Source organism: Panthera onca, chromosome E3 (genome assembly GCF_046562875.1).
Source record: "Panthera onca isolate mPanOnc1 chromosome E3, mPanOnc1 haplotype 2, whole genome shotgun sequence".
Lineage (NCBI taxonomy): Eukaryota > Metazoa > Chordata > Mammalia > Carnivora > Felidae > Panthera > Panthera onca.
The window spans coordinates 17,565,560-17,590,193 of NC_138354.1; the positions used below are offsets into that span (position 1 = coordinate 17,565,560).

The window sequence follows — 24,634 nt, forward strand, 5'->3', positions numbered from 1 at the left end:
GGGCTTCCCAGGACCCTCTTAATACCTCAAACGTTACCTCTTCTGCCTATGTGCTGCCTCATTCACTCAGTACCCATGTGGGTGTCCTCCCACTGACACTAATTCCCCACAGGGTGGGGGACATCTGGTCCCTGAGCCCTCACTGGGTCTCCTGAGCACTTTCTGAGCACCCACTGTTGACATTCCACCAAATTGGTGAGAGTGATGCTCCCCATACTCTCTAAGTCCCAGGATGTGGGTCCAGACAGGGCTGGGAGTGGGAAGGTATGGAGTGGACTCTCTTAGGGGCTGACTCTGTCTTCTATCCCCCTCTGCTGTCACACTGTGCCCACACCCTATCCGTGACTCTCCAGGACCAGTTTCCAGGAGAAGCCCTCAGACCTTTGCCTTCTCAAAGGAATCACAGATGTGTGGGATCCAGGGTCCAACAGCCCCTTCAACTCACAGTCCCCTCACTGCTCTCTTGGAGAGGGAAGGCCCTCCTGCATTAGCTAAAGCCCACTCATATTTTCTGTTGCTCCAGGCATCCATTGTTTTCATCAGAGAAAGGAAGAATACATTCATACCTAGAGGAAGCCAGGAGGGCATCATATCAACTGTCCTGTGGGTGTTACCTCTTGTCATATCTAGTGTCACTGACTCCTGAATAGAATGGAGCCCCAGAGGGCAGGGTGCTCTGTGCTCTGTGTATTGGATCACAGTCAGCTCCTAAAGAAGTGCCTGCACATGGTGGGGCTTCCTGTAGGTTTGATGAATGAATGAACCCAACCAGCCCCATCACAGATATTTGAGTGGGGCTCAGACCCCCAGGTGGAGCCTCAAATCTCCTTTTCAAATAGGAAAACAGCCCAGATCAAGACCTGGTGATAGTGAGGGATAAGCAAAAACTTCATCATGGGGAAAGGACAATGATAACCCAGCACAGCACAACCCTGCCAGCAGACCTTTCCACAGGGCCAGGTGCGCTTTCCCTGTGGAGCCCCACTGAGTCCCTATAACTCTGCCCCAGTCAGAGGAACAAACTGAGACTCAAGGCCTGTACATGGCCAAATCCAACTGAACTGTGGAGAGGCTGGGTGCTCACCTTGTAAACAAGACTTCCAGCACCTGTTGGGTGGTGAAAAAGCTCTGTATGTGCCCAGAAATGTGGAGACATAGGTAGGGTCTCTGCAAGGAAGGTGGGCACCTGATGTCAAACTTGCTTCTTCAGCAGGCCTGCCTGGATGGTCCACACTGCACAGGTCTCATTCATGTTCACAGTTGAGGCATTTTTACCCTGAGGTGGAATAGAGGAGGGACACACAGTCAGAGACAGCACCATCACCACTAGAAGGGTTGGGGTCCAGAATGCAGACCAAACCCCCAAGCCCTCAGTGACTTGTGGCAAGAGTGAGAAATAGGTGCCCACAGTTGAAAAAAAGGATCTTGGTATTAAAACTAGAATTTTAGGTGGGGAATGACCAAGCATGTTAGTATCTCAAGTCAGATTGTTAGCTATTGACGGCACCTCCTTGCATTACCAGCATAGACTCTGTGATTTTTTTTAATGTTTATTTTTGAGAGAGACAGAGACAGAATGCGAGTGGGTTAGGGGCAAAGAGAGAGGGAGACACAGAATTTTAAACGGGCTCCAGGCTCTGAGCACAGAGCCCGACGCGGGGCTCAAACTCACAAGCTGTGAGATTATGACCTGAGCTGAAGTTGGACACTCAACTGACTGAGCCACCCAGGCACCCCGACCCTGCTATTTCTGACAATACATCCCATTCCAGAGACGAGAAGACAGAAGCTTTTTCTGGGGTAGGAGGGATTAAGATAATAAGACATGCGGGATGTTCCGTGCAGCACTGTGACATGGTAACAGAAGGGAATCGTGTCAAAGTCCTGCATCAGTAAAGGGATGAATGGGTGTGATAACTGGTCTCCCTTCTAGAATGTCATGCAGCCCAGTGAGGCTCCTGCTCCTGACTTGGAGGGACCCCAGGGATGTGTCCCTTGGCAACCAAACTGCAGAGCAGCAGACCTACTACTGTGAACCCCATGTCCCTTTGGGCAAAAATCTCCCTCATCATGATCATGTGCCAGACTTAAAGAAGGTATGGAAGGATGGTCAGGCCAACAGGGACACCTGGGAACAGGAGTTAGGAAAATATGTACAACAATGCAAAAATACTCTAGACTGAATGGGACATGAAATGGTGTCAGGTCTCTTTTCTGATATTCCTACAAATAAGTGGACAGTGACTTCGCATCTGGCCATGGCAGGGGCTGGGCCATGAGGGCAAGTTTGAGGAGAAAATGGGGATCCATAGTCATCTGGGAGCAGAAGTCTGTGAAGGAGACAAGGGAAGTATCAGTGTGGCTTCTAGGACCTGGAATCCTTTTAGCTGCCTCTGGGCCCTAGGTTTTGGGTCTCCCTGTACCTACACTCGCCCTGAGCCAGTGCTGCATCCTGTTGGTGGTGTGGGGCATCCTCCTGTCCTTCATGGAAGTGGAGCAAATTATCTCATTGTTCAGCTCCTGCCCTAAAGACAGTGCCCAGCAGCTGAGTAGGTGGCCTCAGAGCCCTGTCTGGCTGCCTTTACTGGTCCTCAGACACAGGTGACTCCATTCCAGACATACCACACCACAATGTGCACAGACCTCCACCAAGGAGGAAAAAGCCACATAGTTTGAGGACCTTGGATGAACCCTGGTACAGGTAAGAGGCACCCCAGGAATCCTTTTTCTACCCTACCCACCATGACATCAGTGTGGACATGATGGGACACCAGGGTATCCAGTGCCCTCCAACCTCCTCAAGATCAGGGCAGGACCTCCCCACATGTCCATCTTTCCTTGAAACTGAAGAGAAGGGGATGGGACTACCCAGGAATGGATCAGAGAGGTGACCTGACCTGAACTGAACTTACCTAGACCGCTCTGTATTACTTTATGGAACTTCCTGAAACAGCCTGAGGCATTGTGAGTGAGAGTTGAGCCAATACTTCCAACATCCAAAAAAACTTCTGGAAGCCAGAGCCCCGGTAATCCAGCAAACAGCAAAAGAACATCTTTCACTATGGAGTGTCTCCAGCCTAATAAGCCTGTCATAGGATTGTACTAGAATATGCATGCCTGGTTACTGGGGTTCCAAGTTCTGTTGGGGTGTATTGTTAAGGAAGTGACTTCACTGCCTAGGATCCCCTACCTGAATTCCCTTCTGGGATAATATCTATGCAAGACACCCAAATATATAAATCAATTAATCACAAACATAAACAAACTCATTGATAATAATACCATAATAGTAGGGGATTTTCACACCCCATTTATAGAAATTGACAGACCATCTAAGCAGAAAATCAACAAGGAAACAATGGCTGTTTCTACTATACCAGATGGACATAACATATATTCAGAACAACTCATCATAAAGCAGCAGAATACACATTCTTCTCAAGTGCACATGGAACTCCATAATAAATCACATACTGGGTCACAAATCAGCCCTCAACAAGTACAAAAAAATCAAGAATATACCATGCATATTTTCAGACCACAATGCTATGAAACTTGAAATAAACCATAAGAAAAAATTTGGAAAGACCACAAATACTGGGAGATTATAGAACATCCTACTAAAGAATAAATGGGTTGGGGCGCCTGGGTGGCGCAGTCGGTTAAGCCTCCGACTTCAGCCAGGTCACGATCTCGCGGTCCGTGAGTTCGAGCCCCGCGTCAGGCTCTGGGCCGATGGCTCGGAGCCTGGAGCCTGTTTCCGATTCTGTGTCTCCCTCTCTCTCTGCCCCTCCCCCGTTCATGCTCTGTCTCTCTCTGTCCCAAAAATAAATAAAAAACGTTGAAAAAAAAAATTAAAAAAAAAAAAAAAAAAAAAGAATAAATGGGTTAACCAAGAAATTATAGAAGAAACTAAAAAATACATGGAAGCCAAAGAAAATTAAAACACAACAGTCTAAATCCTCTGGGATGCAGCAAAGGGGGTCATAAGGGGGAGGTATATAGAAATCCAGGCCTTCCTATAGAAGGAAGAAAGGTCTCAAATACACAACTCAACCTTACATCACAAAGGAGCCTGAGAAAGAATGGCAAATAAAGCCCAAAATCATCAGGAAACAGGAAATAATAAAGATTAGAGCAGAAATCAATGATATAAAAAAAAATAGTAGAACAGATCCATGAAACCAGAAGCTAGTTCTTTGAAAGAATTAACAAAATTGATAACCCCCTAGCCAGACTGATCAAAAAAAAAAAAAAAGGAGAGGACCCAAATAAATAAAATCATGAATGAAAGAGGAGAGATCACAACCAACACCACAGAAATACAAACAATAATAAGAGAATATTATGCCCAATTACATGCCAAAAAAATTGGGCAATCTGGAAGAAATCGACAAATTCTTAGAACATATAAACTACCAAAACTGAAACAGGAAGAAATAGAAAATTTGAACAGACCCATAACCAGTAAAGAAATTAAATCAGTAATCAAAAATCTCACAAGAAAAAAGAATCCAGGGCCAAATGTCTTTCCAGGGGAATTCTACCAAACATTTAAAAAGACTTACCACCTTATCTTTTGAAGCTGTTCCGAAAAATAAAAATGGAAGGAAAACTTCCAAACTAATTCTACGAGGCCAGCCTTATCTTGATTTCAAAACCAGACAAAGACCCCACTAGGAAGGAGAATTATAGGCCAATGTCCCTGATGAACCTGGGTGCAAAAATTCACAAGATACTAGCAAACTGGATCCAACAATACGTTTTTAAAAAGTATTCACCACAATCAAGTGGGAACTATTCCTGGGATGCAGGGCTGGTTCAATATCTGTGATCCATCACATTAATAAAAGAGAACCACATGATCCTCTCGATAGATGCAGAGAAAGCATTTGACAAAATACAGCATCCTTTCTTGGTAAAAACCCTCAAGAACGTAAGGATATATGGAATTTACCCCAATGTCAAAAAGGCCGTAAATGACAGATACACAGTTAATATCATCCTCAATGGGGAAAAACTGACAGCTTTCTTCCTAAGGCAGGAACATGACAGGGATGTTCACCTTCACCACTGTTGTTCAACATACTGTTGGAAGTCCCAGCCTCAGCAATCAGACAACAAAATGAAATAAAAGCCAGCCAAATCAGCAGGAAGAAGCCATACTTTCACTCTTCAGAGACGACATGATACTCTACGTGGAAAACCCAAAAGACTACACCAAAAAAATTGCTAGAACTGATACATGAAGTCAGCAAAATCACAGGATGTAAAATCAATGTACAGAAATCCATGGCATTTCTATACACCAATAATGAAGCAGCATAAAGGGAAATCAAAGAATCGATCCCGTTTACAATTGCACCGAAAAGTATAAAATACATAGGAATAAACGTAACTAAAGAGGAAAACAATCTATACACTGAAAACTACGGAAAGCTTATGAAAGAAATTGAAGAACACACAATGAAATGGAAAAACATTCCATGTCCATGGATTTCAAGGACAAATATTGTTAAAATGTCAATAGTCCCCAAAGAGATCTATATCTTCAGTGCAATCCCTATCAAACTACTACAGTATTCTTCACAGAGATAGAACAAACAATTCCAAAATGTGTATGGAACCAGAAAAGGACCCAAAAAGCCAAAGTAATGTTGAAAAAGAACCAACTGGTGGGGCACCTGTGTGGCTCAGTCAGTTGAGTCCAACTTCAACTCAGGTCATGATCTCCTGGTTCATGAGTTTGAGCCCCGCGTCAGGCTCTGTGCTGACAGCTCAGAGCCTGGAGCTTGCTTTGAATTGTGTGTTTCCCTCTCTCTCTGGTCCTTTCTCTCTCTCTCTGTCTCTCTCTCTCTCTCTCTCTCTCTCTCTCCCTCTCGTAAATAAACATTAAAAAAATTTTTTTAAAGAAACCAAACCAGGAGGCATCACAATTCCAGATTTTAAGCTGTATTACAAAGAGGTAATCATAAAAACAGCATGGTGCTGGCACAAAAACAGACACATAAATCAATGGAACAGAATAGAGAACCCAGAAATGGACCCATAAATGTATGGCAAATTTATCTTTGGCAAAGCAGGAAAGAGTATCGAATGGAAAAGAGACAGTTTCTTCACCAAATGGTGTTGGGAAAACTGCACAGTGACATGCAGAAGAATGAACCTGGACCACTTTCTTACACCATACACAGAAGTAAACTCAAAATGGATGAAAGACCTAATGTAAGACAGGAAGCCATCAAAATCCTAGGGGAGAGAACGGGCAAGAACCTCTGACCTCAGTTGCAGCAATATCTTACTTGACATGTCTCCTGAGACAAGGGAAACAAAAGCAAAAATGAAATATTGGGGTCTCATCAAAATAAAAAGCTTCTGCACAGCAAAGGAAACAATCAGCAAAACTAAAAGACAACCGATGGAATGGGAGAAGATAATTGCAAGTGACATATTGGATAAAGGGTCAGTACCCAAAATCTGTAAAGAACTTATCAAACCCAACACCCAAAAAACAAATAATCCAGTGAAGAAATGGGCAAAAGGCATGAATAGATACTTTTCCAAAGAAGACATCCAGATGGCCAACCAACACATGAGAAAATGCTCAACATCACTCAATTGTCCCCTGCTGATGAAAGACCTTTGGCTGGCACCTGCAGGGTCTTTAGTCCTTTGGAGGCAATAAACCTTCTTCCAAAAGGAAAGTAAATGTTCTCTCCCAGTGCTCCGGAGAGATCCCTGCACCATGCTATGCACTCCAGGACCAATTCCCTCCTTCCCAGGAGTGCACGCCACAGCTTTGCTCTGAAGAAAGTTGAGCACTTCCAAAAGAGTTTGAACTCCAAATGCTCGCACCTGCCAAGCTCTCTCCCCCAACTGTTGAGATCTTTTTGCCACTCCACAGACAGATTTTCTGAGTTTTCCAAGTGATCTGACCTCAATACAGCTATGTTTGAGGAAAAGGAAAGCCCAGGGCCCCCCTACTTCTCTGCCATCTTAACTCTTCCCACTTCTGCCCATTTTTTAATGAGATGGTTTGGCTTTTTGCTATTGAATTGTATTAGTTCTTTTTATACTTTGAATATTAACCCCTTGCCAGGTAATATTTGCAAATATGTGATTCTGTTTAGTAGATTTCTTTTTCATTTTATTAACAGCTTCATTTACTGGGCAAGAGCTTTTTAGTTTGAGGTACTCCCACTTGTTCACTTTTGCTTTTGTTGCTTTGCTTTTGATATTAAATCCAAAAAATCATTGCCAAGACTGATGTCAAATAATTTATTCCCTATGTTTTCTTCTAGGAGTTGTATGATTTCAGCTCTTATATTCAAATCTTCAATCCATTTTGAGTTGATTTTTGTATGTGGTGTATGGCAGTGGTCAGTTTCATTCTTTTATATTGGCTGTCTAGTTTTTCCAATACCATTTTTTTTTTATTGTTAAGGTTTATTTATTTTTGAGAGAGGGAGAGAGAGAGATACAGAGCATGAGCAGGGGAGGAGCAGAGAGAGAGGGAGACACAGAATCTGAAGCAGACTCCAGGGTCTGAGCTGTCAGCACAGAGCCTGATGCAGGCTCAAACTCATGAACCACGAGATCATGACTTGAGCCGAAGTTGGATGCTTAACCAACTAAGCTACCCAGGCACCCCGATACCATTTATTGAAGATACTATCCTTTCCCCATTTTATATTCTTGTCTCCTTTGTGGTAAATTAATTGACCATACATGCATTGGTTTATTTCTAAGCTATAGTCGTTATTTTTTAATTTTTTAAAGTTTATTTATTTATTTTGAGAGAGAGTGTGTTAACAGGGAAAGAGCAGAGAGGGAGAGAGAGAATCCCAAGCAGACTCCATGCCGTCAGGAAGGAGCCCGATGTGGGGCTCACTCCCACAAACTGTGAGATCATGACCTGAGCCAAAACCAATAGTCAGATGCTTGATGGACTGTGCCACTCAGGCGCCCCCAGCTATAGTTATTTTTAATACTCTTTTTCTTTAATCTTTATATTACCATTTTGTAGTTAATACACCATTCTAACTAGAATTACAGTTTTCTATTTCTGGGTATCTTTCATTTTTACTAGAATGTTACTTTCACATGTTTTTATGCCTCTAATTAGCATTTTTTTCACTTCAGCATGAAGAATTCTTTTTAGTATCTTGCAAGGCACATCTCAGGCAAGCTGAGGGGGGAATTCTTCCACAAATTCTCTCTTGTTGGTGCGTATCTTCCAGTTTTGCATTCTCCACGTTCTTTTTTCCCTCAATTGTGGTGAGTGGGAGTGGAGCAGGTTTGCTGACTCCTTTGAATCTGTAGTCCTTACCAAAGTTCTCTTTGTTTATTCTCAGATAGAGATGTGGGCTAGAAACCTCCTGGATTATTTGATGTAATGTACAGAGGCACATTTGTTCAGTTATGGATGCTAATTAGTTCATTTTAAAGGGGGAGAGAAAAAAAGGAACAACTTATGCTGCCATAATGCTGACTTCCCTCCTACAAATATGTTCACACTATTTCTAACTCTAATCCACTGCCACATGGATCATTCTAAACTCCTCCTTGCCTGTCCTCTCAATTCTCACCCCAACACTGAGAAACCAAATTCCAACCATCTGTTCACTTCATTATTTAATTACAGTGTGCATGTATAACAGTATCAGAATTATTAACTTGTACTTCTGTGGGAAATAATTTTATCAATTACAGTGTTTATGTGCAATTACTTCTGCCTTAGTCTTTTAGACTCCATCATTTCCAAAGTCACTTAGGTTAACATATTTCATTCCTCTATCCCCTTCAGAGAGGCTATTTTGTACATTTATAATACAATTGGATTATCTTATCACATTCTGCATTCTTTCTTGAAACGCTTTAGACTTAACTAAATAATTTTTCTTTAACTTTTCATACATTGAAGTTTACTCGTGTTGTAAAGTTCTATGGATTTTGAAAAATGAATAATGCCACGTATCCACCACAACTGTATCATACAGAATAGTTTCACCACCCAAAGAAATCTTTTATGCTTCATCTAGTTAACTTCTCTGCCTCCTGTTTCCTCCCTGACACCCACTGGTTTTTTTTTAACTGTCTCTATAGTTTTACCATTTCCAGAATGTCACATAAGTAAAATCATGCAGTATGTAGCATTTTCATATTGGCCTTGTTCACTTAGCCATATATTTAAGGTTCTTCCATGTATTTTTACAGCTTAACAGCTCATTTCTTTTCATTGCCAAATTATATTCCATTGTAAAGGTGTAAACGAGTTTATCCAGTCACCTATTGAAAGACATCATGGTTGCTTCCAGTTTTTGGTGATTATAAATGGTATGCATGTGCCTATTGTTTTTACTTTTTGGTCCTCTCAGCTGACAGAACAAGGAAATCTATGTTTGTATACAACCTGTGTATATACACATATCTATAAATATTTCTTTTTTAATTTTTAATATTTATTTATTATTGACAGAGAGACAGAGCATGAGCAGGGGAGGGGCAGAGAGAGAGGGAGACACAGAATCGAAAGCAGGCTCCAGGCTCTGAGCTGTCACAGAGATCATGACCTGACCAGTTGGACACTTAACCAACTGAGCCACCCAGGTGCCCCTGAATATTTCTATATGTATCCATTTGTATGCAATGCTGAGAATTTCTGTTGTTCCACTTCATCACCAGCATTTGGTCTAGTCACTGTTTTGTATTTTAGCCATTCTAATAGGTGTATAGTGGTATTACATTGTTGTTTTAATTTGCACTTGCCTAATGATAGATAATGGGGAGCATCTTTTTATATCCTTGCTTGCCATATGTATATCTTCCTCATGAATGGTCTGTTCATGTCTCTGCCCATTTTTAAAAATTGAGTTGTCTTCTGGGGTGCCTGGGTGGCTCAGTTGGTCAAGAGACCAACTTCAGCTCAGGTCATGATCTTACAGTTCGTGAGTTTGAGCCCCACATATGGCTGTCTGCTGTTGGTGCAGAGCCCACTTCGGATCCTCTGTCCTCCTTTCTCTCTACCCCTCCCTGGCTCTCACACTCTCTCTGACTTTCAAAAATAAATAAATATTCTTCTAAAAATAAAATAAAAATAAAATTGAGTTGTTTTCTTGTTGAATTCTAAGAATTATTTGTATATTTTGGGTACACTTCATTTATCAGATATGTGTTTTACAAATATTTTATCTCATTAATTATAATAAAATCCAACTTCTCATATTTTTCTTTTGTGGATTATCCTTTTGGTGTTATATCTAGAAATTCACCACCAAACCTGAGGTCACCCAAATTTTCTCCTATATTTGCTCATAAAGTTTTATACTTTTGTGCTTTACATTTAGGTATATGATACATTTTGAATTAGCTTTTGTTAGAAGTATAAGATCTTCAAGAGAATGCAAACGACAGACTCATAGAAAGTATTTGTATGAACCTTTCATGAACTATTCATAAAGAGATATGGATCAAGTATAAGATATGTATAGGTTTAATATTCAGTGAATGGTTTGGGTAAAAGTGTCAAGGAGAGGATCAGGATCATGGTCAAGTTAAGGGTCATAGTCAGTAGCATAGTGAATATGAGTCAGGGTCAGAGTTGTATGAGCAAGAGAAGTAAGGGTCAGGGTGAGAATGAGTTTCAGTGTCTGTTTCAGGGTCACAATGACGATCAGGGTCAAGAAGAGTGGGTACATGAAGTTTCAGCAAGGTTCAGGGAAAGGCTGGGGCAAGTATCAGGGTCTTGAGGATCAGGATCTGAGTAATGTTAGGTTAATGGTGAGCGTAAGGTTGACAGTTGAGTTTAGGGTGATTTTGAGTGTCAGGGTCAGAGTAAGCATTAAGTAAAGGTCAAGATAAAGATTCATCTTCAGAGTAAGGGTTTGGGTCAGAATCAGGGTGATCATCACAGTCAGAATCAGGTTGATTAGCTTCATAGAGAGGGCGAGGAATAGTGTGATGGTCACAGACAGAGTCAGGGATCAGTTCAGGGTCATGTTGAGGGTGAGAATCAGAGTCAGTGTTTGTACAAAAATCGGGGTCAGAGTCAGGTTAAATATCAGGAACATAGTCATAGTCAGTGTTGGGTGTGGTTCAGGGTCATATCCTGTGTAAAGGTCAGGGTCAGTTTTTAGGCCAGAGTCAGGACAGGAGTTAAAGTGAGAGTCATTTGACAGAATTAGGTCTGTATCATGTTTGGTGGCAGAGTGAAGGTCATTCAAAAGTAATCCTAATGAGACAGGAAAGCTAAAGGGACCCCATGAAAAACTGAATTTTTTTGCTCCTATTTTTGCTTCTATTCTTGCTAGGACCTACACTCCCACCTTACGCATGCTTTATAGAACAGATAACGTGTGTCCTCCTTGTAAAGATCAAGGATTTAATGATTTCTTTGGAGACTTCCAGCACAATAGATGACATCTAAGGAGTGACCTGTGGGATCATCATGAATGTTTTCCAAGACCACTGCCTCATCAAGACCCCTAGCTCTAGGGCATAAGTGACTTATGGAGAACACCTAAACACTCATCTTTGTTCCTAGATTACTAAAAAGGCACAGGCACCAAATAACCATCCTCAATAAAAACCTTAGAAACCAAGCAAAGAGACTCACTCTTTCTAAGTCTCCCAGATGCTCTGTCCATGTCTACACTCCCTTTATAATAAACTCTACTCTCACTTCCTCTCAGCTCACATTAAATTTCTATCATGTATGAAGCCAAGGACCCTTTTGACTAGTCCTATGGGCTCCTCCCTGGGTCCTTGGACCCAGCCAGCCTGCATCACTAGGGTCAGTTTCAACATGATGGTAACCAAGTCAAATTTAATGTCAGAGTGAGTGTCAAGATGAGGGTTAGGGTTAGGGTCAATGTAAAGTTCAAGGTCAGGATAATTGTCAAGTTCAGAGTCCACCTCAGAGTGAGGGTCATATCAAGGATTAGGTAAGACTGAGGACAGAGTGAGGACCACAGTCAGGTAAGTGTGAGAGTATCAAGCTCATGGTAAAAGTAATGGCTAGCTTTGGATTCAGGTCAGGGTGAGGGTCAGTAAAGATTCAGTTAATACTGATTCTAGGTCAGTGTTAGCTTCAGAATCAGAGTCAAGGTCAGGTTTTTTTTTAATGTTTATTTTTGAGAGAGAGAGAGAGAGACAGAGAGACAGAGCATGAGCAGGGGAGGGGCGGAGAGAAAAGGAGACACAGAATCCAAAGCAGGCTCCAGGCTCTGAGCTGTCAGCACAGAGCCTGATGCAATGCTCAAACCCATGAACCATGAGATCATGACTTAAGCCAAAGTTGGAAGCTCAACTGACTGAGCCATCCAGGCTCCCCAAGGTCAGATTGTTTTTAATGTAGGGTGATTATCAGAGTCAGGTTCAGGGTAAAGTTCAGGGTCAGGGCCAAGTTGGTCAGGTTCAGTATGAGGTTCAGAATAATGATCAGCTTGAGGATCAGTATTAGGGTGAATGTGAAAGTCTCAGAGTAAATTTGAGTATTGGTATTATTTTAGATTTAGGTTGAAGGTCAAATAAAAATAGGGTGTATGGTGAAATTGAGTAATATGGGTCAGATGTATAGTGAAGTTGAAGATGAGGGTCTGGGATAGTTAGGCTTTAGGCTTGAAGTCAGGGTTTGGGTGAAGGTCGGTATAAACATCAGATTCTTGGTGATAGGATCAGGCTGAGAATGAAAGTTATGGTCAGGATTAGTCATAATGAGGAATATATTGGGGTTCAGAGTCTGTTTCATGTTCATAATGTTGCATCCACATGACTCCTGAAACAGAATGCTATGGGCACCAGTGACAGTCATGACAAAGTTTATTGCAATGAGAGGCAAGGCCGACCGATTGGGACCAACACTTTTGATCAGAGTGCGGCCCTGAACAGCCCGGGTATAGAGTTTTTAAAGCCGATCACATAATTTTATCATTACCTGGGAACAGAACAGGGAAACAGTTCCCAGATGAGTTAGAAACAATTGCTGAATGAATTGATTATTTTGGACTTTCTGCCGCTAAGTTGCAACCAGTGGATCTCCTTGACCTTGCCTCTGATGCTCTTTTCTTTGAGCTTTTGTTTCCTTCATTGGTAAAGCCTGATTTACAAGAGTATGAAGTGTAATTTATGAGAGTAAAGCAAGGCTGTTATCTCTTGACCTTCAGTGTCAGAACAAAGCTGTTATTTTTCAAGCTACCCACTAGCCCTACACTACAATTTAACCCTTACATTTCCCCCTTTTCTTGTCAGTGAATCAATCCCTTGATTCATCATTAGGAACTAAGGGGACATAGTTGGACCGAATCATCATAATTTTTATTTCACCAACTCACCTCTTGACATACTGTACTAACCAATTGATGATGCGCGGGCCAATAGTTAACCCGAGAAGTAACAATAGCAGTGGCCCAGCTATGGCGGTGAGCAGCGATGTGAGCCAGGGGGACCAAGAGAATAAACTCTGATACCAATTATCGCTGGCCTCCCTGGCACGTTCCCTGGTCCTAAGATTATCCCTGACCAAACTGAGAATGTTACTCTGGAAATGTTGGCATGAAAACAGCACATTTCCCCAAGGGCCACGCAGAGGCCCCCTTCCTTCATGAAGAGTAAATCAAGTCCTCTTCTGTTTTGTAATACAACCTCGGCATTTTCCTTGGGTCTTACATTTGGGATCTGGAGTTCTAAGGAGGGTGATTAAGGGGTCATGGTCCTGTCCTGCCAGCCAGGGAGCCAGCATTTCATAACCCCATTTTGCACAATGGTATTGGTCTTTTCCTTCACATTCGACCTTTCTATTTGCAGGGCAACTGTATAACCCTGGTATGTCAGCCAATTTTTATTCTTGATCCCTGTGTCCACATCCATAGGTAACCATATAGGGGTTTTGGGGGACTGGAGGAGCGAAGCCCGTTGGCTGTTTATAATTAGTAATTAAAGTCCCCCATGAGTCCCCCACCAAGTTGCATAGATCAAACAAAAACAAGGAACAGTGGAAGAGGTATTAGATGCTATCACCTTCCCCATGACAGTGTCCCTGAGTTCCCATTGGTATGGTCAAAAAGATAGGGGACGCAATTCCATACAGTCCCCCACGCTTATTATTATACAAACTCAGACAATTATTATACCCGCATCAGTCTTATCTTTAAAGGATCTTCTGGGTGTCTTCGGATCTTTCATTGCTGTTCGTTACCTGGTTCCATATCAGTCTGGGGTGTTCTCACCTTCACGCAGTTTTTCTTAACCTGAGAGTGGTGAATCCAGGTTCAGATACCATCTACCTTCACGGCCGTGGGCATAGTCAGGGATCACGGTGTGCGGTCCTTTCCAGCGCGCCTCCAGGGTTTTAGGTTCGTGCCTCTTGACCCAGACTAAGTCTCCTTCAGGATCCTGAAACCACTTTTGTCCCAGCATCTCACTTCCCCCTTTTCTTGAAACTCACTCCAAATCTTTAGGAGTGTAACTGGGCTCCGGTGGAAGCAAGGGTTCTGTCAAGATTGGTAGCTCCAAGGCACTTTTACTTTTAGTTAGGGCAGCTTCTCAGGCTGCTGCATCAGCCAGGCAGTTTCCAACTGCCTCTAGGGAGTCGCCTTTTTGATGTCCTGGGCAGTGAATGATCGCCAGTTTTGCAGGTTCCCAGATGGCTGCCAGAAGGTCTAAAATTTAGCTTTATTTTTGATGGCTGTGAGGAGACCGCGCTCTTGATAAATGGACCCGTGTACATGCGCGGTTGCAAAAGCATAGCGGCTGTCCATATAAATATTAACTGACTTGTTTCTTCTGAGTTTTAAGGCTTTTGTTAGTGTGATGAGCTCTGCGTGCTGGACTGAAGTTCCTGGGGGAAGGTTCTGTTGCCATAAAACTTCACGGTCTGTTGTCACCGCAGCACTGGCATGCCTTTGCCCTTGAAACACAAAACTACTACCGTCTGAAAACATGCTGATATCAGGGTCCTGTTTATATCAGGGTCCTGTAAGGGAACCTCTGTAAGATTGGAGCAGAGGGATGAGATCATCGCCAAGGTCTCTGGGCAAGAGTGCAGAGGGGGACCTTGTCTTTCGGGCAGCAAAGTGGCTGGGTTTAAGGCTGTGGGGGCACAAAAACGTATTCGGGGCTGGTCGAGTAGCAATGCTTGATATTGGGTAATCTGAGCATTTGACAGCCATCGCTCTGGGGGAGCCTGCAGTAAAGCCTCCACTTCATGGGATCCCATGACAGACAATGCTTGTCCCAAGGTTAGTTTGTCTGTGTCTTAACTAGGAGCGCAGTGGTGGCAATTTGTCGAATGCATGGGGGCCACCCGGAAGCAACTGGGTCCAGCTGTTTGGATAAATAGGCCACCAGTTGGTGCCAAGGCCCCAGGCACTGAGTCAGAACTCCTTTGGTTACCCCCCCTTTTTTGGCTACAAACAAATGGAATGGCTTGGTGGGATCTGGCAAGGCCAAGGCCGGTGGGGTCATGAGAGCATCTCCTAAGTCTTGGAAGGCTTTAGTTTGAGTCTTACCCCACGTGAAGGACTCCGGAGACCCCTTGAGAGCTGCATACAAAGGGGCTGCCAGTTCAGCAAAGCCAGGTATCCATAGTCTGCAGTAGCCTGCCACCCCAAGGAATTCACGAACTTGTTTGCGAGTTTTAGGCTGAGGAATATTGAGTATAGCCCGAATTCTTTGTTCACTGAGATAGCGTTTACCTTTTTTAAGGTTGTAACCTAAATAGGTCACCGCAGCACGACAGATCTGCGCTCTTCTGGCTGACACCCGGTACCCCAGTTTTTGCATAAGACTCAAGAGTTCTTTGGTGGAACTCAGGCATTCTAAATGAGAGGGTGTCACCAACAAGATATCATCAACATATTGCAATAGAGTTACCTGCAGTTGGAGATTCGAAATGGCTCTAAGTCCTGGTGCAGGGCCTCATTAAAAAGAGTAGGAGAATTTTTAAATCCCTGGGGGAGTCGAGTCCAGGTGAGCTGTTCGGCTTTTCCCTATTCAGGATGAGTCCATTCAAATGCAAATAGTGGCTGGCTTTGTGGGGCCAACAGGATGGCAAAGAAGGCATCTTTTAAGTCCAGCACTGTATAATACACCTGAGAATGGGGAAGCAAACTAAGGAGAGTATAAGGGTTGGGTACAGTGGGATGAATATCCATTACCCTGGCGTTTACTGCTCTTAGGTCCTGAACTGGCCGGAAATTGGATGAATTAGGCTTCCGGAAAGGGAGAAGTGGAGTGTTCCATGGCGACTTGCATGGGATCAAAATGCCAGAGTCGCGCAAACACTTGATGTGAATGGCGAGTCCCCTCTTAGCCTCCCGGGACATGGGATACCAGAAGCGTGGATGCCTTAAGTTCCACTATTATCGGAGCTTGATGAATCGCCAGCCCAGGTGGATTGGTCTTGGCTCATACCTGGGGGAAGTCTGCCTGGAGGCTTTTAAGGAGGGGATCTACTGCATGGACACTTTCATTAGGCACCGGAGTGAGCAGGTCCTCTTCCCCAAGTGGCACAGTCACCATTACTGTTGTTGGGCCATCCTGGCTGACTTTAATATGCATACCCCCTTTAGTGAATTTCAAAGAAGCCGTTAGTTTGTGTAGTAGGTTTCTACCTAGTAATCCAGGGTAGGGGCATTCAGGCATAATTAGGAAAGAATGTGTAACAGTTTTATGGCCTAAATCTACTTGTTGTTTAGTGGTCCATTTACAAGTCTGGGATCCAGTTGCTCCTTGCACCAGGGTTGCTCCTTGCCTGGTGGGGCCAGGATCTTGTTTTAAAACTGAAATGTTGCCCCAATGTCCACCAAGAAAGTCTTAGGCTGGCCCCCTATATTAACAGTAACCAACGGCTCAGAAGGGGCCATTGAGCTGCGGCCCCGTCAGTCGGAATCAACTTTCATTATTGACGCCTGGGGTGGCTGAGTTTTGCGTTGGGCTAAGTTGGGGCAATCCTTTTTCCAGTGTCCTTCTTGTTTGCAATATGTACATTGTTTTTTTTCCTAGTGACGCTCTAACCCTTTGTCTGTCTTTTTTCTTTTGCCCAGACCAGAATTCTTTGGGTGTTTGGGGTCCTCTTCCCTCGCAGGCATCCAGGATGGCCGCTACCACCCTAGTCAATTTTTGTGTCTGTCTTTTTTCCTGAGAATCCCTATTGTTAAAAACTTTTTGGGCTATTTCAACTAACTCAGATACATTTTTTCCTTTAAACCCATCTAATTTTTGTAACTTTTTCCAAATGTCTGGGGCTGCCTGTGAGACAAAGGCCAGATTTAATGCTCTTCTGTTTTCAGGTGCTTTAGGGTCTACGGGGGTAAAGGTGTGGTATGCCTTCATAAGCCTTTCTAAGAAGGCTGAGGGCCTTTCCTCGGTCCCCTGAATTACTTCTATTACCGTAGACATGTTTGTGGGCTGGCGGGCGGCCACTCAGAGACCTCCCAGTAGAGTCTGGTGAAATAGGGTCAATGATCGCCTACCGTGAGGAGTGTTTGGGTCCCAATTTTTAGGATGTGAGGAAGGAAAAACTTCAAGGACAGCGGGATCCTCGGTGGGTTGCCCGTTTGGCCCCATCACTAATTTCTGGGCCTCGCAACGGATCTTATCCCCCTCCTCAGTGGTGAAGAGAACATGCAAGAGCTGCCGGCAGTCATCCCAGGTTGGCTGATGGCTCACAAATATAGTTTCAAGAAGAGAAATTAATGTTTGGGATTTCTCTGAGAACGAGGGGTTTTGAAGCTTCCAATTATAAAGGTCGCTAGAAGGGTACATAAGTCATAAAGGGTCAGACATCACCCTGCAGGGGTGGCCTTGGACGAAGGGGTAGGGCAGCGGGAGGGGGATGGAAGGGAGTCCCTGACCGGGTGTGAGACAGGCTCAGGGGAGTGTCCCGACTCGGGCTTGCCTCCTGATCTGAAGCATCTTGACCCATATTCTTTGGGCGAGAACTATAGGGCGGCCGATGGTAAGTTTCTTCTTCCTCCTCTGGTGCAGGTGATAAAGGGGGCGGCCACTTAGTCCCGTCAAGGTTCTTATTCTGAGCTCCAAATGGGCAGCCTTTGAGTAGCAAAGCTTGTACTTTAGGGAGGCGAGGGGGAAGGGGAAAGAGAAGTTTTAACCAATCTGGAGGGTTTTCAATGAGGGTTCTCCATGCCGCAATGTATGGGATTTGGTCTTTGTGCCTAGAAAAGACAATATCATGAACCTTATATACCAAAGTAAGGTCAAAGGTCCCCTGTGGAGGCCATTCGACCTGAAAGCTGGTCCATCCCACCTCGCAGAGAGTTCGAAGGACTGGCTTCTTAACATGGAGGCCAAAAACTGAGGCAGCTCTTTTATAGTCCTGGAAATGGGTTAGTATGAGACTCAGAGGGGTGGGGGTACTCTGATTTTGACCCATGACAAAGATAGACAAAACTGACAAGGATGCACAGTCAACAGGAAGAAGACAATTAAGACATGAAGAAAACACAAGTTCGAGATCTCAAGGCCAGTAGGCCATGGCAGCCACCTGAAAATAGGATCCTTCTTGACAAAATCCAAACCAAGTGGGGTCCACTGGCGTCCCGGCAGGATCCCTGACTGTGGGTCTATAGCCGCGTCCAGCAGACCCTCCTGAGTCATTCAAATGGTGCGCCCCAAGAATTCCTTACCTCTCCCAATCCCAGGCCTCCTCCCAGGGGTTGGCGGAGCAATCCAAGGAAAGGGCCCTGTTTCAGACCTTTAACTTTCCTGGCCAATGCACCAAATGTTGCATCCACACGACTCTTGAAACAGAATGCTATGGGCACCAGTGACAGTCATGACAAAGTTTATTGCAATGAGAGGCAAGGCCGACCGATCGGGACCAACACTCTTGATCAGAGTGCAGCCCTGAACAGCCGGGGTATAGAGTTTTTAAAGCCAATCACATAGTTTTATCATTACCTGGGAACAGAACAGAGAAACAGTTCCCAGATGAGTTAGAAACAATTGCTGAATGAGGTGATTATTTTAGACTTTCTGCCGCTAAGTTGCAACCAGTGGATCTCCTTGACCTTGCCTCTGATGCTCTTTTCTTTGAGCTTTTGTTTCCTTCATTGGTAAAGCCTGATTTACAAGAGTATGAAGCGTAATTTACACGAGTAAAGCAAAGCTGTTATCTCTTGACCTTCAGTGTCAGAACAAAGCTGTTATTTTTCAAGCTACCCATTAGCCCTACACTACAATTTTACTCTTAAAATAGTCAGGGTCTTGGTGAGAGGAAGGTTCAGGTAAGAATAAGGATCAAGTTGAGGGAGAGGGTCAGTGTCAGGATGAAAGTCATCATCAGGAAAGCTTGCTAGCTTAGGTCAGTATCAGGGTCTTGGCAGTAGTAGTGTCAGGATCAGCTTCAGGATCAAAGTCAGGGTGTTAGTGTCAGGTTGGTGATCAAGGTCAGGGTGAGGGGTCAGGTGAAGTGCTGTGTTCAGAATCAGAGTCAGCCTGAATGCCAGGGCTTTAGTAAGTTTCTTGGCCAGGGTTCATATGAAGGTGAAGGTAAAGGTCATGATCACAGGGTGAGCCACATGCTGAGAGTTAGAGTCCATGTCACGGTTATAGTAAGGTCATAGTGAGGGTCAATTTCAGGGTAAAGATCAAAACAAGATTTGGGTTGAGAGTCAGGGTCAGAATCAGGGTGAAAGTTAGAGTCAGGTAAGGTTCAGGGTCTAGTTCAGCATCAGGATCAGTATGAGGGTGAAAATGAGAGATATTAGCATGAGGGTCAGGGGCATTTGGGAGAGTAAGAGTGTCTGTAGGGGCGCCTGTGTGGCTCAGTCGGTTAAGCGTCCAACTGCGGCTCAGGTCATGATCTCACAGTTTGTGAGTTCCAGCCCTGCATCAGGCTCTGTGCTGACAGCTCAGAGCCTGGAGCCTGCTTCGAGTTCTGTGTCTCCCTCTCTCTCCCCCTCCCCACCCCTGCTCACACTCTGCTTTCTCTCTCTCTCTCTCTCTCTCTCTCTCTCTCAAAAATAAACATTAAAAAAAAAGAGTGTCTGTAATTGTCAGGATCAAGGTCAAGTGGGACTTGGTAAGTGTCAGTGATGAAGTTTTGGGGTAACGGGGGGTTTGTGGGGTCCAGAGCTGATGGCCAAGAAATAATTCTTAAAGACATCTTTGGTGCAAAAAGGTGATTTTATTAAAGCATAGGGAGAGGACCCAGGGGCAGGAAGAGCTGCACTGTATCTGTGGGGGGTGACCATTTTATGCAGATGGGGGAGAGAGTCTCCAAAGAGACTGTCACATGCTAAAGACTTACTGGAGGTCTAGATATTGTCAAGCTAAGGTTGGTTTCCCCTTTAGCAAAGCATTAACATTAAGATAGTAGGAAGTTCCTGGACTTTAGACTATAATGGGATTGCCTTTTCCTGGTAGACTGGTGGAGACTCTTATCAGTTTAACCATTTGTTTTTTTTTCTGTTCTTTCCTGGTTTTGCCAGGAGTGTCCAGGGAATACCATACATGTCCCACAGTGGTGGAGGTGGGAGGAGGGGGTGCTGTTAGCCTGCACTTTGCCCTCAGCTTGCCCCATGCTCCCTCTTCATCAGGGTCAGGGTAAGGTTAAATGCGAAGTTAAAATTCAAAGTCAGCCCATGGATCCAGGTGAGATTAAAAGTGAGGTTAAAGTTCAGAGTCAGCCCAAGTGTTGCAGGTAAAAAAATACCTCAATACAGGGGTTCATTGTCTTTCTGCTTTGAAGAATGAAGAGGCGGACACAATAAAATAAGCAGCAGGCAAAAGCTTATTAGAGTATGAGAAAGTAAGAATAGTTTGAAAGCTCTCTTTACAGAGAGGGGGCATTTGAAGGTGAATAACTATGACTATAAGCAAGGGTCCTTGTTTTATAAGGTTTTGGCACCCGCCTCCTAACTGCCTACTTCCTTGTTTCTTCTCAGGTCCTACCGTTATTGGCTAGGTAACTCAAAATGCCTAGTCATTCTGGGGCACCTGGGTGGCTCAGTCGGTTGAGTGTCTGACTTTGACTCAGGTCACGATCTCACGATTTGTGAGTTCGAGCCCCGCGTCAGTCTCTGTGCTGACAGCTCGAGCCTGGAGCCTGCTTCGGATTCTGTGTCTCCTCTCTCTGCCCCTCCCCAACTTGTGCTCTGTCTTGTGCTCTTTATTTAAAAAATAAATAAATGTAAAAAAAATTAAATGCCTAGTCATTCCGATAAGGGACAAAAAGGCAAGCTAAGGGCCAAGCACAAGCTAGCACAACCCTCCACCCCAGGGTGGGATATGTGTGAAACTGATAGTCTCCATCAGCTTACAAGTATCTCATCAATAGCCTAATCAGGAGCTCCCTACTATCTTAATGATAATGCTTTGCTAGAGGGGAAAACAACCTTACCTTGACAGCAGCTAGGTCTCCAGTAACCCGTAAATCCTCTTTAGCATATGAAAATCCCTTTAAGAAACTTCCTCTTGAATTTACATCCCCCAAAATTCCACAGTGTATAAGCAGTCACTCTGTACAACCCCAGTGCAGCTCTTCCCGCCCCTGGGTCCTATCCCCATGCTTTGATAAAATCACCTTTTTGCACCAAAGATGTCTTCAAGAATTCTTTCTTGGCCATCAGCTCTGAACCCCACCATCATCCCAAGACTCCATCAATTCCTTTTTGATTGGCTCGTTTCTATTGTATGAGAGATGGTCTGTGACCATACTGTTCCTTGTGGGTCATACATTTTATGGTCTACTACTTATTTTTAGTTAGCTCTTTTGTGAAATTCCTAAGGGGAACCTGAGGGACAGTAGGTGGTGTCCATTACTTTCTTAAGAGGAACCTGAAGCCCTAGGGGCTTTGCTGTGGTCAGCCACTCCCAGCATTGTTCCAAAATATGTGTTTTTTCCCCCACCCAGGGACCTCAAGTCCTGATCTTTCCCTCTGCCTATTTTATCCTATCTTTCCTATCATACTGGGATCAAGGTCAATGTTAGGGTCAGGATCAGAGCAGGGTTATTGCTGTAATATTTCATTCTTTTGTTTATAATCTTGCTTCTAGCATTAATTCAGGTACTGCTATCAAAACAAAAGAAACATTCTTTCTGCTAATTTTGGTTTTATTTTTCTGCAGGAATGGTAATGGATTTGGAGTACTCATTGTGTTACAGAACCAGGCTGGAACGGTGGCGGAAAAACCAAGCAGCACTCAGAGATCTTGGAGGATTGGAGACTTATTTATTTAACACCAGCGGGCTCAGAAGAGACCGTTTCTCCAAAGATCTGAGCCCCGAATGCAAGTGGGAAGGGTAATTTATAGTTGTCAGATTCCATATCTGTGGGGATTTTCGCACGGCAGCAAACAGGGCAAGAAGAAACCTCCCCCCGCCCCCCCAAGAGGGGTCTCTAAGCAGAGACCAGAGCTGGTTTTAGTCCCATTAGCCATCTTTGGCACAGTACTTTATTCATTTCACCAACAATTGGCCCAGTAATTTTAATTGTATTATTAGGGACCATCAAATCCTGATAATGCATACCTCTGAAAAATCAAAATATTCTAAGTTTTACTCCTTTGTAGATTTATAGCCAGATGCCTGGGTGATAGAAGTGCAAGAACATGCAGTATAGTTTTAATAGATTTCTGTCCTTAAAAAAAAATGTTTTGCAACTTCTAAATTTCATAGTTTACAGAATGATTGAAATAAAATTTAGATGTTGAATTTCCCACTACGATTTACCTGATAATTGGTCATCTTCCTTTCAGCATTTGAGAAATGGTTAGGCGCTCCCAAGGCTAGATAGTTCCAAATTTATGGAAAGTTTATCTTCATTAATTGAGCCAAAGTAGCTTTTGACCATTCTTTTCAGCTTCATACAGCAACAGAGTAAATCTAGTCTTTCTTTCATATGGCTTTTCAGTCTCTCTCCTCCTCCTATGCACAGTAGTGCAAGTCTTTTTGCATAGGTGAGGCAATTAACTATCCTGTAAGGGTTAAATTGTAGTGTAGGGCTAACCTGTAGCCTTAAGAAATAACAGCTTTGTTTTAACACTATAGGTTAAGAGATAACAGTCTTATCCTATCAGTCAAGGGATGGATTGTGTTTGATTGGATTGGGGCAAGGGTATGTCTAAACTGTTTCAACCTCCATCTGGGAACTATTCCTTTGTTCTGTTCCTAGGTGATGATAAGACGATGTGGTCCGCTATAAAAACTCTGTACCCTGGCTGCTCGAGACCGCACTCTGCTCAAGAGTGTCGGTCCTGATCGGTTGGCCTTGCCTCTCATTGCAATCAACTTTGTTGTGACTGTCACTGGTGCCCATAGCATTCTGTTTCAGGAGTCATGTGGATGCAACAATCCCATCTGAGCAGGCCCTAGGTTCCCATTAATGGGCTGAAATTTCCTGAGGGGCACAGTAGGAAGACAGTGGCCTCCACCTGGGCCACGATCCACACTTGAAAAGTATTCACTGCCTGATTCCCTGGGAGGCTGTCACTCTCTTGATGAGTCCTGACATCCTCACACCCTAAGTTTGGAAGGATGGCTGGGGGTTCTGAGTGCCTTCCCTTTGGACCCTGAACTAGACTACCAAGGCTCCAAAACCAAAAGCCAGAGGTTTGAGTGCATAGAACCAAAGCTAAGACTTGCTGAGGGCTGGAATGAGATAACAATCTCACCCCCAAACCTTCCTGGCTGAAGAGAAAACAGTCCCCCCCCCCCCCCCCCGTGTCCACCTCTGATTGGTGTGTCCTGCCCCTTAGGCCTGTGCTTCCTGCCCCTCCCCCACCTGCATCCTCCATCCTGGGATCACTCCTGTTGAGCCCATCAGAGACTTTCCTGGTTATTGGATACAGAAAGTTTTGCAGGACACTCCTTGCTAACATTTTCATTTCGATTTTTAAACCCAGTGAACCTGGCCCTGCCATGATTCCACCCTAGAACCCTAAAATGATGATGCTTATAGGGTTTAAAGGCTGAAGAGAAAGGAAGCTAGTCCGGGGAATGACAGGAGAAGGTTGGCACAGGAGAGGCAGGCAAGATCTCTGCTTCCCAATCCTGGGATTTGAGTCTGAGGAATTATGGAGCCAACGGTTTTCCTATCTGAAAAATAAGGGATGTATTGAATGTTTCCCATGATCCCCCTCAACTCTAAATACTACAGGGAGGTATTCTGTGGTATTAGAGTCATGAGATCCTAGAACTTTTTCAAGCTAAGGCGCTATGGGCAAGGAATTGGAAAATTGAGATGGGTGGCCTCTTGATTCCACTGAGCCTGAGATGAATAAGTCATGGAGCACCTGGGTGGCTCAGTTAGTTAAGCTTCCCACTTCAGGTCATGATCTTGCTGTTTGTGAGTTTGAGCCCTGTGTCAGGCTCTGTGCTGATAGCTCAGAGCCTGGAGCCTGCTTTGGATTCTGTCTCCCTCTCTCTCTGCCCCTCCCCCTGCTCATCCTCTCTCTCACACAAAAATAAATATTTAAAACAATTTTTTAAATGAATAAATTGTCTTCCAACAATGTGTCTTTCAACAAGAATGCCACAGGACCACATTTCTGGAGAGCTTTTTCTTTACTTTTTCTTTTTCTTTTTTTTTTTTTTTTTTTTGACGACCCTTTCCCCCTGCAACTTTTTCTTTAGTCTCTGCCTTCCTGGCCTTTCTTCAGGCTATTTTAGTAC

At 43.9% G+C, this 24,634-nt stretch overlaps 1 long non-coding RNA gene across 1 annotated transcript; it reads right to left on the reverse strand.

Moving 5' to 3' along the window:
- Positions 1-1,110: 1,110 nt before the first annotated feature.
- Positions 1,111-3,081, reverse strand: LOC132689796 (uncharacterized). The gene is made up of 2 exons (XR_009615148.1): positions 2,913-3,081; positions 1,111-1,276 (listed from the first exon to the last, which is right to left on the reverse strand). It is a non-coding gene; the product is annotated as an uncharacterized LOC132689796 (long non-coding RNA).
- Positions 3,082-24,634: the final 21,553 nt, after the last annotated feature.